The sequence below is a fragment of the Octopus sinensis genome, linkage group LG1 (assembly GCF_006345805.1).
Source record: "Octopus sinensis linkage group LG1, ASM634580v1, whole genome shotgun sequence".
NCBI classification, from domain to species: domain Eukaryota; kingdom Metazoa; phylum Mollusca; class Cephalopoda; order Octopoda; family Octopodidae; genus Octopus; species Octopus sinensis.
The window spans coordinates 109,289,514-109,307,046 of NC_042997.1; positions in this window are offsets into that span (position 1 = coordinate 109,289,514).

The following is a 17,533-nucleotide window of genomic DNA, read 5'->3' on the forward strand; positions in this document are numbered from 1 at the left end:
AATAACATAAACTTAGATTCATCACTGAAATGCACCGTTTGCCATTTTTCTTGAGACCACAACACATGTTCGGTTGTAAAGGTAAGACGACACTTTTATTTTTGGAGCTGATCAGTGGCTTCACTCCAGGTGATCTTGCTTGTAGGTTATGTTCAGCTAAACGATGAGACAACGAGATAGCGTTTTCTTCAGTACAATGCTCATTTCCCGAGAAACAGCAGCAGCAGTTTTAAATGTCCTTTTTAACCAACTTTACCATAGCACGATCTTCTCTCTTGGTCGTTTTTCTTGGCTTACCTGTAGACTTTCTTGCTTCACACGAACCACAATCATCGAAGACCTTAAGAATACCGTGAACAACACTTTTTGACTTGTTAACAATCTTTGCAATAGACCCAATACTTAAATTATCCTTCTTTCGAAGCTTAATAATCTGTTGACGAATTGGTAACGGAGTAAGTGGCATTATATTAACAAAGTACACTGCAGATATTCTTACTAATGTTTAGTAAACGAACCATCACGTAAACAAATTCAAACCATTAGAGTTCGCCAGTAAAAATTTACTAAAACACGGAGTAAAAGCAACCGTTCTGATCATTTTGGCCGCCATGGGTTCTGCAGTAAATCACTAAATCATCCATAACTTTTGTGTTATCCTCTCAAATTACACCAAAATCTCAGACAATAACAATATCGTATTTATTGTCTGTGAAAATTATAGAATATAAAACAACTTTGATAAAAACTTATACCTACTTTTCTGGCGAAAACAATGCCGTTCTGAACATTTTGGCCGCAACTGTATGTGTCTGTGTATGTATGTATGTGTGTATGTATGTGTATATGCATGTATATATGTATGTGTGTATGTATGTATGTTTATGTGAGTGAATACCAAAAGTTGAGTAAGTTTAAAGACCTTGAAACAGAACTGGCAAAATGTGCGACTGAAGACTAGAACAATGGCCGTTGTTGGTGCTTCCCTCGGAATAATAGCAAAACATTTGATAGAGGAAGAATATTTCGAGTAATTCAACAAATATTTTGAATGGTAACAGCAACAACAACAACGCATTTACAGATATATGTTCTACATTGGATGATACTTCCATCGTCACACAGACAAAAGTTTCAGACTTAGAAAATGTTTCTATAACAAAACAATTAACTGGGAGAATTGTATAAAACAGGGATTGCTTTACCCCAGGGTGTAATCCAAAACTAAGAGAAAAATGAGATTTGTACTTTGAAAAGAATGGCAACAGTTTTCCAATTCCTGTGGAGACATCTGTTAAAAGCATTAGAATGAAAATCGGGTGAAATTTTTTCTCAACCGATCCCGTCTTTAGTGGACGGATCGCCGTAAAGTACGACATCTGAAGAGAGATTAAGGTAAATGGCCACTGATAGGAACCATGCTGTATTAATTGCATGGTTTGCTAGGATTTTCGCCTCTCGTCTCCTCTGTATTTACTAAATCTTGATATACTATTGTGGAAGCTAGAGAAGGGTATCTCTTGCACGATCTAGGAGGCAAAATCGCTGTATCGGTATTTGCCGATAATGTTACTGTAAAAGCGTCGGGCAGCGCAGAACACCGAGAGGGATCAGTGCCGTCCTGAGAAACAGCGTCTCGCTGAGGGGAACCCTATTTAAAAAAAATTCTCGATGGGCTTGCGGCTAGATAGCTGAATAGGGAGTTCAATGCTGTTCAATAGCCTTGTTAGGCGCTGGATGGATCGGTTAAATTGCTAAGGGTCTGCTTTGGTCCAGAGGTCCAGTTGGAGAAGATTTGCGTGGTGATGAGTCGAGTAGTTAATGTCACTCAGAAATGGAGCTCAAACGAAGCTAATCCTGAATGCTGTGGTGGCGACCCTACATCATCTTCATTATCAATTACCACTTGGTAATCGTACCTAGTCCTAGTTTACATTTCGCTAGACTGATGCCTGTGCTCTTCCTCTTTTTATGGTAGGGACACTGGTGAGGCTCTCAACATCCTCTACATGAAGATCTAGACATGCTGTGGATGATGATCCGCAGCCATACGCTGAGGATGCGAAATATCCAGGAAATTCTTGACGGGGAACTGGGTTCGTCGCCGTTTGTCTGATGCGTTTTGTCCTAGGTCGTTTCCTTCATATAACTTCAGGTCTTGGTCAGGTGCCTGCCTGGCACTAAAAGTGTCATAAATTACTCACAGCCTTCTATTGCATGGCCTATGCGATTGGTGGATATCCCATGTTGGGTTTTATAGGTACAAACAAAAGCGATGACATTCATGAAGGAACACTGGATACCAACGAAAATCAATAGGGTAGTCTATTTCTGTAGATTTTCCATCCAGAACCCATATATATTCTTCAGAGGACCCTGGCCTGAGAGTGCAACCAAGCCGTATTGCTTGTTCGAGATAAACTCTGCAGAGACTGAAGTGCCATCTGCTGGCATGTTCAATATTCGCCCAGTGAGACGAAACTGCTCTGCACTCACTCTTCTAACCTCCGAATATTTCCAACTTGCAAAGTTGTGTAGAAAAACTGTTATCACTTATAGGACGGATCTGTCTATCAGCTGAGCCCATTATGAAGATCTTCCCAGCGCCTTGTTTTTGCTGGAAAGGGCAGACAGATTTTAGCTGTCAGCTGGCTGCAGTGAGGAAATCCTGTGGTGGACGAAATTGAAACGGTTGATGACAGAAGGAAAGTACTGCTGTCGATGACAACGATGAACCTCACCCAACACCTCATTCAAAATTGCTAGACTTGTGCTTATACCAGAAATCCTTGTTGCTATTGTTGTTGCTCACACTCAGCAATAGAAGCACTTCTACCAGGTCTTTTGACCTGCTAGAAATAACAGCCACGTTATATCATGTCATATCCCAACATCTAAACTCAGAAAGAATATGTTGAACAAGATAGTCCAACATGCGCTAAAAGTTGGGATGGTCACAACTGAAACAGGTTTATTTATAGCTCTCTCTCACTCTCTCTCTCTCACTCTCTCTCTCACACTCTCTTTCTCTTTCTCTCTCTCTCTCTCTTTCTCTCCCTTCAACTGTAGCTAATCTGGTACTAAATAACTCTTTGTACTATAGGCACAAGGCCTGATTAGTTTGGGAGAGGGGATTATTCGATTACATCGACCCCAATGTTCAGCTGGTACTTATTTCAGCGACCTCGGCGAAATTTGAACTCAAAACGTACCGACGGTCGAGATGCTGCTAATCACTTTCTCCCGGCGTGCTATTGAGTCTGCTAGTTCACTGCCTTATATCTGTTGCTAAATAAAAGCAATAACACCACTGTCAATAGTGAATCGTACCAGGAGATGGAGTGTTGGCTAAATCGAAGGATGACAGCAAAGTTATGAGTGGTTGTAACAGAAGCAAATTGTCGTAATGGTTGCTGGTTTGTCCTCTTGTCACCATTGTTACTCCATCCCAGTTACTGAAATTGGCAGCAGAATAAATAGACCTAAATACATTATTAACAGTTACTCTAAGATACATAATGTCCACATCATGGAGTGCTTTCAAACATGTTGTGCATAGTTATTTACCACATATCAACCAAGGTGCAAATAAAGTGGAAATTACTGCGGCACAAAACCCCCAAATGTCAACAATAAAGATTAGCGATAATTCCCACGACTTGGATTGTCGGTAGACTTAATCCACAGTTGTTAATCATACCTGTTTTAAATTCAATCAATTTATATTTTAAAACGCAAACATAGATTGCACAGTATTTTATAGATAACGGAATATATTTGAATAATCTAAAACTAATTTAGCTTCATTAATTTTATTTTGTTAAATTTTGTTAACTCCACAAACCTAATTTTTTTTAGTCAATATGACGACGTGTTGCAGTGTTTTACTTTGCTTCTGCCTTACTGAAAAAAAAAAGTTGAATAAAACGAGGGAAACTTTGTAATGTCTTAGCGTCTTGTACAAAGCGTTTCCTGTCTTGAGATTTCTGATTTAAATCTGCATTTCGTAGCTTTCATAATACAATGCAATGTTTCAATGTATTATATAGGTTGTGAGGAAGCGGCTTTAATTGAGAATTATTACAAGCATTAAAGAACTTTCGACTTCACAACCGATGGTGTCACAAATGTTTTATTGGACCGGAGGAATTCTAAAATAATTTTGAATATTAAACGGTGTCATTTAAGGAAGTACACAAAAACTTTAGAAGGCGACAGTCAATTGTTTAAAAGTGATTCATACAGTCTTCTCTTAGCTGAAATAAGATTTTGTTATGATGCGATTTATCTTCTTAGCTCCAATTAAGGCTGACAAGAAAATGAAACTAGCCATGATTTTAACGTGTTTCCTTTTACAGCCCTTGTTTGATGACTGCGAAGCAGAAATTATTTCCCCTCCAAAATATAAGCTTAGTCCTATTTCTCTTGAACACCAGGAAAAGTCAAATATTTTCAAGGAATCACTTGCACTGAATACAACAGATATCAATCAGATCTTGGCTTTCATCAAAGAACATTGTTCATCTGTGAATGCTTCAGTACGCAGTCTTTTAAAATTATGCAAGAATGACGATCAAAGTAATTCGGTGCAGAAATGGGGAAATAATGCTTTGGGACATTCCAGTGATATCAGTCGAAAGATACTGGCAGACTGCAGCGTTGGTGAAAATCTAGAGGCGAAGCAATATTCATACAAACCTGCAATGGCAACATGGGATGTGGAATCAAAGAATTACCAATATACTAACCGTAGCAATAAAGCTGAACAATCATTCCCTCAAATCATTTCGCCGTCATTTCATTTCTCTGGATATGACGATGTAATACGTTCAAATAGAAGTAGGTTCTACATTTGCATTTACCTCACTGGAAGAAATTCAGAAATTCTTCTAAAGAACTACGGCTATAACATTTGTTGCAGTAGTGAAGAATCGATACTGTCATCCAGTAACTCTAAATCTTTGCGTCAACCTCATAAATATTCTTTACGAGATTTACGACATTTTTCTTTTTTAAACTGGGATTTACAATACAATTCCGAATCGGAAACTGTATGTCGGTACCACCTAAAGAAACGTCGTACGTCTTCACTGCTCACTAAAAACAATTCTGGTTTCTCCCAAAAGATAATCAAGTGGGTTTTGTTTTGTTTCATAGAAATATTGGTCCTGGGTTTAATTATCTATAATGTATTGTTTTGTGATTAGATATTTGTAATAAATTGTTCTCCAAAATTATCCAGAGCTCGATTAAACGGATTCCATTGAGACTTGTGCTTCTATTATTTCTTAATCAATACACGTTTATCAAGCACTGGAAGCCAAAAATCCAAAATCATATATTGAACTATATTGGAAATTTTCTATTAAAATAATCTAATGGGACTAATCTAGCGAGCTGTTTTCAATCGATGATATGGAGAAAACAAAGGTGAGAGATTTTTACACGTTTTAAAAAAATAAAATAACCACGTTTTGATAACTGGTGCCCCAGTCTGGGCTTGCAATGCAAACTAGAAATATCTTAGAACAATATCGTTGATACACACATACACACACACACAAATAAACACACGTGCATATATATATTTATATATGCTTTATTAATAAAGCTGCGAAAACATCATAAAAACTGTTACTCAGAGTTTCACGTTCACGTTTGTCGGACGGTTTTTGTTTCTCAACCAAAGCATATTACTCTACCTCTGGTATTCGAGTCCTATTTTTTTCCACCTTGTTTCGCATTTATATACTTACTCTGGTACATGTATATATTCATATATATATATATATATATATATATATATATATATATATATATATATATAGCATACTCTCGTTTTGTCTCAAAAACCATAAAAATACCGCATCTAACAAATTTGTGCTTATTTTATAATGTATCGCAAATTTACTTTCAATGAAAGAAAATAGAACATTGCTTGATTGTAATGTTTATAATAATTTTTTTGTTCATATGAAACATATTGTTACTCTAAGTCAAATTGTATGCAAGTTGTTAAGGTAAAGATTTACGCTTATAGCTTTTCCTGGGCTGTTTATTCTGTGGACAATGTCGCCTGATGCTTCAACAATAGTCAGCCATCATATTTATATCCCATCTACCCTCATACCGTTCATCCGTGACCTTCGAATCTTGGTGGAATCGTTCACCTTGCTCATCACCAACACCACCGAGGTTTTCCGGAAAATTACCAAAATAGCTATGCAGAAAATGCACCTGGATACTAATGTTGCATCCGAGAGCTTCATAGTTCTCCAATAGATTCTGGGCAATCTCAGTGTATTTCCTTTCTCATGTATTTCCAAGAAAGTTCTTGACAAGGTCTTTGAATGATGACCAAGCATTCGTTTCAAGTTCTGACATTGTTTGGATGAAACGTTCATCTTTAATGAGCTGCCACATCTGTGGACCTTCAAACACACCGGCCTTGATTTTTTCAGTTGAAATGCCAGGAAATGTTAAGGTGAAGTACTTGAAACAGTCACCTTCAGTAGGTAAGGCTTTAATGAATTGCTTCATGAGACCCAGTTTAATGTGCAGAGTTGAAGAAATTTTCTTTCTGTCAACAAATGGCTAATGTAGAACGTTAGAATCACCAGATTTGAAGTCAGGTCTTGGAGTCCAATTCTTCTCCACCTGATTCTTCTCTCTAGCTCTGCTGTCCCACATGCACAGAAAGCATGAATACTTAGTGTATCCCTGTTGCTGGCCAAGAAGGGTGAATACCAGATGATCCAATTGTGTTTGTGATATTGCAACAGCTCAATGACTCTATATTTCTTAGTTCTTCACGAAGACAAACTGAATGTCCAACTGGAACTGCGCCATATAAATTGCCATTGTTGGGGAGGATACAGTTTAAGCTCCGCTTTGAGCAATCAATAAACAGTCGCCATTCAGTTGAGTAGTAAACCGAAATTCCCAATTCCTTTAGTAAACCTTGTACATTATGACAATACACAAAGCACTGCGTAAATTCTCTCTGGATACTTTTGCTTCTTTTTCGAGTAAGTTTTTCTCATTCAGCCTTGATGCTAGGCGTTCTGAAGCCTTTTTTTGATAATCCCAAATCTCGTGCCAAATCATTCAACTCATTCTGATAGAATCCGTTACAAGCTGAGTCATCTCCAGTTTCCAAATCTACCTCATCGCTACCATCATGATCCAGATCTTGAAGAGAGAGAATCTAAGCGAAAACTGGCACGGGGATTTCAACTGAATGCGGCACTGGACATGTGGCTGATAGGAGACTAGCATACTCGGTTTGACATTTGTTTCTCTTGTTATATCCTGAAGTTTTCACTAAACAAAAGAAACAGTCTGTGTAAGGATCGTTTGGCTTTCACCAAATCATAGGTATACCAAATGCCAACTTATCACGTGTTCCCTTGGTTTACATCCGTAAACTCTCGACACAATGCTTGCGCACACTGTAAGGGGCTCAAGACTTGTCTTAATAACCAAGTTTTACTTTCAAATATGCAAAATATACGTTCGCTTGACAACTGTGCTGATGTTTGTCCTTTGACTAAGAATGGTGAAGCTGTCACAGGTAGAGCAAAAGAAATCAGGGCTCTTGAGGCATTTACGATGAGCAACAGCACAAGCAGCCATGGTCTGGGCGAAAAGAAATGACTATAAGTATGCCAGCAAAAGAGAAGTTGAGCCGTCACAAGTTTAGAAAAATAATAAGTTACACAAAATGATTGTACACCTCTATATAGAGCGGCACACAACTTCTCACCGCATTGTCTCACTTGTGACTGAATAGATAAATTACAAGCAGGATTGCCAGCATAAAAGTATAGAAAGAAACAAAAAAATAGCCCAGATTTCTATCATAAAAAGCCGATGTCATATGAAAAAGAGCAAGTGTATAAGTTTGACGCTCGGGAAAACTGCTAATTTTTTTTACGTTTCGAGCCCACGCCCTTCAATAAACAGGCAGAGAATGAAAAAAAAAACTTGTAGATTTCAGCAGCCTAACATGGTGAATATATATATATATATATATATATATATATATATATATATATTATATATATATATATGTATGTGTGTATGTGTGTGTGAATGTGTGTGTGTGTGTGTGTGTGTGTGTGTGTGTGTGTGTAGAAGGTTGAAAAGGAACACACGAGTTGACATATATGGAAAAAAAGGTAGAAAATGCTAAAATAATTTTATGAAGCAACACTTCTGTACCGGTTTCAGTCCTTGAGACTTTTTCAACTCTAAGTATGGAAAACAATAAAAATTAAAAGAAAAGTTTTTTTAAAAGAATATTTGCATAACATTCAAATACAAGGGGCATTTCTCTCTTGTTTACTCTTGTGGGTCGTTGTGGGTCGTTGTGAATTCTTGGCAGAGAAGCAGAAGAAGAAGAAGAAGAAGAAGAAGAAGAAGAAGAAGAAGAAGAAGAAGAAGAAGAAGAAGAAGAAGAAGAAGAAGAAGAAGAAGAAGAAGAAGAAGAAGAAGAAGAAGAAGAAGAAGAAGAAGAAGAAGAATGCGGTAGTGCCATGATAGTAGTAGGATGTTAAATGGTCAAGTGTCCTGAAAGTGACTTCTTGTGGTTCAATCACTACTACCATCCCCAACAAGTCACTTTCAAGAAGAATGCGGGAGTGCCACTGTCATGGTACTCCCACATTCTCCTCCTCCTCCTCCTTCTTCTTCTTGTTCTCTGCCAAGAATTCACAATGACCTCGAACTTACAAGAGTAAACAAGAGAGACTTAGACAGGCAGAAACAAGGAAAATGCCTCTTGTATTTGAATACTATGCAAATATTCTTTTAAAAACTTTTCATTTAATTTTTCCAAAATTTAATTGTTTTCCATACTTAGATTTGAAAAAGTCTCAATGACTGAAACCGGTATTGAAATGTTTTTCATAACATTATTTTACCTTTTTCTATCTTGACTTCTTTTCCATATATATATATATATATATATATATATATATATATATACATATATACATGTATATATACATGTATATATATATATACATATATATATATATACATGCATATATATGCATATATATATATATATATTTATATAAATATGTCTATACATATATATATATATACATTAATCATATATATATATATATATATGTGTATGTATATATATATATATACATACATACATACATATATATGCATATATATATATATAAATATATATTTATATATATACATATATATATGTATATATGTATGTATATATGTATGTATGTATGTATATATAAATTGATAACTAAGGAGAACAGAGATTTATATATCCAGTTTTATTCTGCAGCCAATCAAATCTTTCCCTTTCTGAACCTACATATATTTCTGCTGCAACTCAGTGCACATTGCAGAATTTTGCATCTTGGCGTTCATCTTGGTGTTCATTTCTGATGCCGCTTCTTCAGAAGCAGTAACTTGATCAGGTACAGAACAGGAACGACGTGATTAACTCCAAAATAAATCTGGATAAATAAATCACAATTCTCCTTAATTATTAGTTCATTATTTCTTCTCTGCCGACAACATGCAGGCGCTATAGAGTCATACGGATTTACCGATGTGAAGATCTACTGAGAATTGTAACATAAACTGACTGGAATTCTTGTACACTCACTGAGGTTAGCTAGCATTAGAATCGTATATCCCTATCAAACAAATTTGGAAATTTATACATACATACATATATATATATATATATATATAGTATAATAAATAAAATATATGCATACATACAAACATATATGTACGTACCTACATCTACATGTATATATACATGCATATATAAATATATATACACGTGAGTACAGGACACCATAACTAGACGTAGAACTCAACGAGAAACGAAAATGGAAAAACCCTTTTTTTACAACAGAAAAAACAGAGTACAGGACATACTACACAAGGAAAAATTCCCTTCATCAGCTGTCACTAGTTCGGCTCCAGCGTGTTTCGAAGGCAAGAGAGAGAGAGAGAGAGAGAGAGAGAGAGAGAGAAACAAAAACGAAAACGTTTGCTGAGAGATACTCTTACGGGCAAACAATACGATTGTGCATATTCAGAGAATAGGCTGCAGAGAAAAGAACGTAGCATCATAGAGAAAATCTGACTGCAGTTTTGAAATCAGTTAACTTTAGTCTAAATCAGGAAAAAAAAAAGAACTATCAAACTCAACAGAATATATTTCAAAACTGTTCCGCACTTGAATAGATCTTCTATCAAAATGGTTACTTGATGGACAGCTGAGCTTGTTTTCTTGCCATCTAGAAGTCCAAAATCGTGTTTTCGTTGTTGTTGTTATTGCTATTATGGTTAAGGCGTTTTACTGGCAAAATTGTTAGCACACGTTGTGTCAAAATTTGAAACGATTATTATTGAAGGAGGCCAAAAGCCGCAACAACAATCAATGCAGCAACAACCATTTAAAGCAACGTCTTCAACATCAGAATTTCACTACCACAATGACGCCAACAACTGTAACGGTGGAAACAAGCAACGCCCGACCATCCTACAGGCGGGCAACACAGATAGAATATGTTCTCCCGACACTGGTGATTCGGAATCCTCCCCCACGAAGGACTTTTGTAGGGGGAAAAGCAGAAAAGTAGTTCTAGAAAGGGCTGTCCTAAGCTGAAAGTGAAAAGACAGAACACGGTAAATTCACCTGAACCTTCAGCTACACTAAAAACAACACCGACACACGCGCCCAAATCCCAGCAATAAAAGCAACTACAACTACAAAAGCACCAAAACAGAAACAAATGCAAGAAAAGAAACAACAATCAGAAGACTAACTCGAACAACTTACTAGAGAACCCGAATGCCTCATCATCTTCACAGCCGATCGCAGCTTTTCAGCAGCACTTTGCGCCGCTGTTTTGATAGGGCGATGGGTCGAAGATAGTACTGGACTTTGGTTCGCATCTGGACAGCTTGCCGCGGCTCTCGACAGCTGCTGCGAAGTTATGAGGAAGGCCAATAACAGTCGCTGGAATTTGGGAGGCGATGAGCCATTGCACAAGTCGCAGATCGCCCGGTTTGGATGATCTGTCCTATTAATTCTATGTATCCATGCCTGATTTGTTTGGTGAACTCTTGGCAGACGTCTATCGCAACTGGCAACAGAACAGGAGAATTGCTAGTGCTGTTAGTAGAGGTGTGGTGACACTGCTTAGGAAAGACGCCGACAATGGAGACGTACTAGAGAATTTTCGGCCCACAACTCTGCAAAACACACAGTATAAAATTTAGCGAAAAGGCTGACGCTTGTCGTCGGTTGACTGTTCTGAGAAGCGCAAACGTGAGCAATCCTGAGCAGGTCTGTCCACGACAACCTCCACCTTATGCGATACATCATAGGGAAGACCGGGACCAAAGTTAGCTTCGGGGGACAGCTCTGATGAATTTAGATCAATCAAAAGCATTCGATAGGGTTGACCATCGCTACCTGGGAGCTGTCCTGAAAGCAGTCTGTTTCGGATCCGTTTTCAGAGGCTAGGTCACTGCAATGCATAGCGGCATCTGTTCAAGGGTCAAAATAAACGGCCACCTATCGGAGCCATTTGACATCGCACTGTCGGTCCGCCAGGGCTGCCCGCTGTCGCCTCTTCTTTATATATTGGCACACAAACCACTGTTGCGGAAGTTGGAACAGCTAAGGGTCATCTCTTTCGAACAAGGACAAGGAAGGGCAGAGTCGGCATACACGGACGATTTCACCGTCATCATGTCGGACGACTCCGAAGTGGAGACGATCGGCATCATCCTAAGAGAATAGGAGTCGCTTGCAGGGGCGAAACTCAAACGCCGACAAATCGGTGGGTTTGCAGTTGAGATCCTGGAAAGGCAGTTCGATGCCATCGGACGGCACCATCAGACGCTGGACCGACGGAAAAGTTAAACTGCTCGAGGTCTGGTTTGGTCCCGACCTCCAGCTTGAAAAGAAATGGCACGAAGTGGCGAACAAGGTGGATAGTCTTACCCAGAAATGGGTTGAGAGGAAGCTGTCTCTGAAAGGTCGGGCAGAGGTGGTGAATGCTTACATCGCCTGCATTATTATTTATCACCTTACCGTCATGCCTTGTCCCGGTTACTGTTTGACCAGGTTGGAGCGTCTCTTCTTTAAATTATTGTGGAAGGGACGCAGTGTGTTGCCTGCATCTTCCGAGTGGCGAGTTAGGCATGCTGTGGATCCCAATGCGAGGACGCGTTTTTAGATTACGACACCTGTAACGATTTATGGACTGTGAGCATGTGTGGGCTTCATTTGTCAGGTTCGTCTTTCCGCAGCTCGTTTCCTTGACGAAGCTGAAGCCCTGGGTGAAGAAATGACCGAGACTGGGGGCCTAGAACCTAGAATGTCGTTAGGTGTTCACAGCCCTCAACCAGTCGGGCAATGGGATCTGTGAATGTTCCTCTTTAGAAATTTATAGAGAGTTAGTGAAGGCGAAGTGTAACTACGACTTCGGGGAAACTCTGGGCACCGACGAGAACGAACTGGCTAGTCTGTTCCAGAGGAATTTCTGGTCAGGAACTATCATGGATAATTTCCAGATGTCACAATCCTGGCAATGCTACCGGGATGGGGAGGGGCTACCGGTTCGAGATAAACTCTAGAGGAACGGATGTGCTGTCAGACGGGCTTGTCCGAGGTGCGCGCAGTGACAAAACCGTTCTGCACACCTTCGTTCAGTGTCCAGACATTGCTTACTTGAGGGGTTATGTCAAACAGCTGCTGTCACGTGGGGGACGGATCTGTCTGTCGGCCGAGTCTGTAGTGATGATCGCACTGTTGTCCTCTTTCAATCGGGCAGGCAAGGCAGTTTTCCTTTGCCTGGTGGCCGTGGCGAAAGAGGTTCATTGGTGGAGAAGGCTGAAAGGCATGAGGACAGATACATTCCTCTTTGGTAGAACTCTCATTGACTTTTTCAAGTTTCACTTGAAAAGGGAATTGAAAGTGGAGAGGGGGGTGCAGTGAGTTTATTGAAAAGTGAGTGAAAGTTGCGGAAATGGCAAGAGAGAATGGTACCTCACTAAGTGTAGACCTGTGAGTCGGAGTGAAAGAATTGGAGAGAGCACTTACTCTTGGGGTTTCAGGGAAATCTCAGACAGTAGGGTTCCTCGATTATTTCTTGTATCAGGAGAGCCACATCTCTCTCATCCTCCCCGCCATTTTTTTCTTTAACCCTTCTATGCTATGCATATGTTCCTTCCTATTTAGTGTGTACCGAGTAAATTTCCTTTCTTTTTTTATCATTTCTTTGTATGTAAACTCCACACCTTATGTTTATCTTTCTATTGTCCTGCACCTCATCCTTCGCCCTGTTGCAAATAAATGAAATTATTATTATTATCATTATTGTTACTGTTGTTGTTGTTGCTGCTGATGTTGTTGTTGTTGTTGTTGTTGTTGTTGTTGTTCTTCTTCTTCTTCTTCTTCTTCTTCTTCTTCTTATTATTATTATTATTATTATTATTATTATTATTATTATTATTATTATTATTATTATTATTATTCTATGTTTGACTTTTGCTTTGCATTTGTACAATTTGGCTCTAAGTCTCACCCAGAGACCTCAAGAGACAACAAGTTGGAATTTCATGCTGGTGTTATGCCTAGGGTGTCATATATTTGGTTTTGCAAATAGTATTGTCCCAAGGAATGTTTAAGAAAGCATAAGAAAATTATGGGTTTGTTTTAAAATTCGAGATTACATAGACAGTATTTTACGTAATATATGGGCCGTTCCCATCAGCACTATCTTTTGAATATCTGCCATTTTGGGGTTTCCTGGTATCTGAGTTAGGTAGCGATCAGCTCTTTTTGCTATCATTCCTAGGGCACATATGACAACAGGTATTGTTTTAGTTTTCAGGTTCTACATTTTGCTAATTTCTATTTTAAGATCTTTATACTTGCTCAGTTTTTGGTAGGTCTTGACAGATACATTTATATCGATTGGGACAATCATATCAATGGAGAGGCATGGTTTTTGTTTGAAGTTCTTCAATATAATGCCTGGCTTATTCGCATCTATCTTTCTATCAGTTTGAACGGTGAAGTTCCAGGGGAGTGAGATGTGGTCATTTTCAAGCACTGGAGGTGGGTTGTGTTCCCACCAGTTTTTATCATGGGGCAGCTCCAAGCTTTTTCAAATTACCCAGTGAATATATTATGCAGCTCTATCATGCCTGTTGAGATACTCTGTATGCGCAAAAAGATTGCACATGGAGACATGATCAATGGTTTCATTTTGTTGTTGACATACACGACACGTTGGGAAGCTGCTGTTCTTTAATATATTGGCCTGGTAGTTCCTTGTCGGTAAGCATTGATCTTGGGCTGCTATGATAAACCCTTCTGTTTCTGATTTTTAGCCAGAATCCATTAGCCATTGATGGGTAATGGCTTTGTCAACATCAGCATTATTCAATCTCTTTGGGTATTTGCCATTGAGAGCTTTTTCTTGCCATTTACCATTCAGAATATCTAAGGCAGCAGTTTTAGCACGGGTCTTCATACGCTTAGCTTTTTCTGTGATTGTTTCTAGTACGTTCAATTCTTGAATTTGTTGTATTTGGAATTCACTTAAATATTCCTTTACCTGCTTTGTTACTGAGTATGATGCTTTCTTGTTTTCATGTTTTGGGACAAGTTTTAACATCCAGCCATCAGAGTTTTTCAGGTAGGTGTCTAGGCCAATTGTGGCAATCTTCATTGTTAATTGCAGTTGTAAAAGCCCACGGCCTCCCTCTTTTCTTGGCAGATAAAGTCGTTCTATATCTGCCTTCTATGCATAGTCAATAATTTTCGCATTTTTCTGTCAAGATTACATATTTCAGTAATTGACTAGTTAATGATATTGAAACTGTAAGTCACGACTGGTATGGCTTAAAGTATTCATTGCTTCGATCCTGTTTCCTGCATTCGGCTCTGTCTTGAATATTGCCTATACCCTGTGATAACATTCTCTCCTGATCCTTTCCCTCATCACTGAATGTTTGATTCCGACTCCTTCAAATACCGCTAGTTCTAATTCCTTTGACACTCTGCTGGTCAAGATTAACATTGGATGTTTTAGTCATTTTTCCTTTGATAAAGGTAACTTTTGCACATGTATCCTGAATTGTTTAACAATCGTTAGTAAGCCTTGTAGTTTTTGCAAAGAGCTTTAAATCATCCATGTATATGAGATGACTTGTATTTTTATCAAACATTTTATGGCGGTATTTCCATGGTTTCTATAGTGGTATCGATGTCAAATATGGTTTTTGTATTATATTCTTCCTTAATTTTCGGGTTTGATAGTCTAGTCTAACTTAAGGTTTTTTAAACATTCTATGTCATACCTAAGTAACTGGATTTGGTGTTGAATACGCTCTTGCCAAGTAGGCTTTTTGTGGGAATGTTGTCGTTTTCTAATCTTTTTACCACATAGAATTGTTGAGATTTTCGCGGATGCATAGTACAGGTGGTTGAGAACTGTGATATCAACATCATTAGCTGCAATTATATCCTTAAGTGGAAGGCGGATTTTACCAATTATTTTCAGGATTTGTTTAAAATTGCGATTTTTTGGGAGAGTGCTGCGTTCATTCATACTGGTTTCTTTAATTTTCAGCCATTCAATCATGATTTGATTTTTTAGATCATCTAGTTCTGTTGGGTCAATTTCTGTGTGAATTTCTTCATCCATTTGATTTTCATCTGCCTTAGTGTTTGTTTATGGTTGGTTCAGAGAGTATTTCACTTTGCTTATCAATTACATTAACTATTTCAATCATTACTGCGTCTTCATCAGCCCTGGGCTGGTCTATAATTATTTCCTCTCTAGTATCTTCTTTAACTGCAACTTCATTCCTTTTATCCCTTACTGATTGTTTAATTTGGTCAATCTCTTATTCAGTTTGTAATTTCTTTTTCGTAATGTTTCTTCTGACGTTGACAAGTTTGTTACTGTCTATGTAGGGTCTTACTTCAAGGTGTTTCTGTCTCCAGTTTAAGTAGGTTTGTTTAGTATTAGATTTATTTGTGGGGAACTAAATGGCAGGATAGAAAGCCGTATCAACTTTATTATCTCCCCTTGACCAGTTTTCGTTCTTTTCCTTTTGGTTATTTGATGATGTGCGTGAATGGCCATCTGTTGGAATATTCCGGTTGTGGGGTAATTCCAGCTCCTGTGTTTCGGGAAATTTTGAACCAGTAGCTGATTTTTCGTACCTAGTCTGGTCCTTCCTCATCATCATCATCATCATCATCATCATCATCATCATCATCATCATCACCATCATCATCATCATCATCATCATCATCATCATTATCATTATTATTATTATTATTATTATTATTATTATCATTATTATTATTATTATTATTATTATTATTATTATTATTATTATTATTATTATTATTATTATTTTAATGGCTCTCAGCCTGTGAATCATACATGTAGGACCTCCGTAATTTGTGTTTACTCAAGCATGTCGGCTGGTTGCAGCCCGTTTATTCAAAATTGTCTTCGACAAATATTTTGCTTGCATTGTCTGGATCGTGGTGGTAACATTTTGTCTTTTTTCGGAGGGGTGTGGGGGGGGTGTAGTTGTTGTTTTGCATTTTTGCATTTTTTTTTTGTTGTAAAGACAAGATTCTATTCATTTTACCAATTTAAAAAAATAAATGTCAGATTCGGAAAAGATAATAAAAATTGACCAAGAGCAGCGTTCTGTTGTATCTATGAACAGAAAGTCAGCTGAAAGTGAAATAAATTCCTCGCCGAAGAAAAATATAATTTCTTCTTGTTGCTATGACATCAGTAACAAGTGCCGAAGTAGCAGCAGCAACGACTACAGCAGCAGCAGCAGCCGTCCAAGAATTTGGACCTGGAGATCTCCATTTCCAGCGAATTTGAGGGCCACCTCCCAGTGGTATCGGGCGTCAATAAAGAGCCCTCGACTACAAGACGACCAAAATTTTTTTTCCAAGGTCTGGGGGTCTCCCGCCCCTAAGCCCTAGACCATCACTTAATCACCCTTACCCGTCTTGTTGCTTAACAACAACAACAACAACAACAACAACAACAGCAGCAGCAGCAACAATGTGAACACTGGCAGCACCGCTACCATCGCTTCCGCCGTCGCGCCACCACCACAACCACCACAAACAACAGAAACAACAACAATAACAGCAGCAACAACAACAACACAGTTTAAGATTTTGGCCACGGTATTAGCGAAAAGGTTGGCGCTTGTCGCTGGTGGTCTAGTTGGGGAAGCACAAGCGTGCGCAATCCCTAACAAGTATGTCCACATCAACCTCCGCCTCATGCGATGCATCCTAGAGAGGGCTGTGACTAAAGCTGGCTTCGATGGGGCCCTGATCAATTTGGATCAATCAAAGGTACTCAATAGAGTCGACCATCGCTCCCTGAAAGCCGTCCTTAAAGCGAACGGTTTCGGACCCGTTTTCAGGGCCTGAATCGCTGCAATACACAGCGGCACCTGC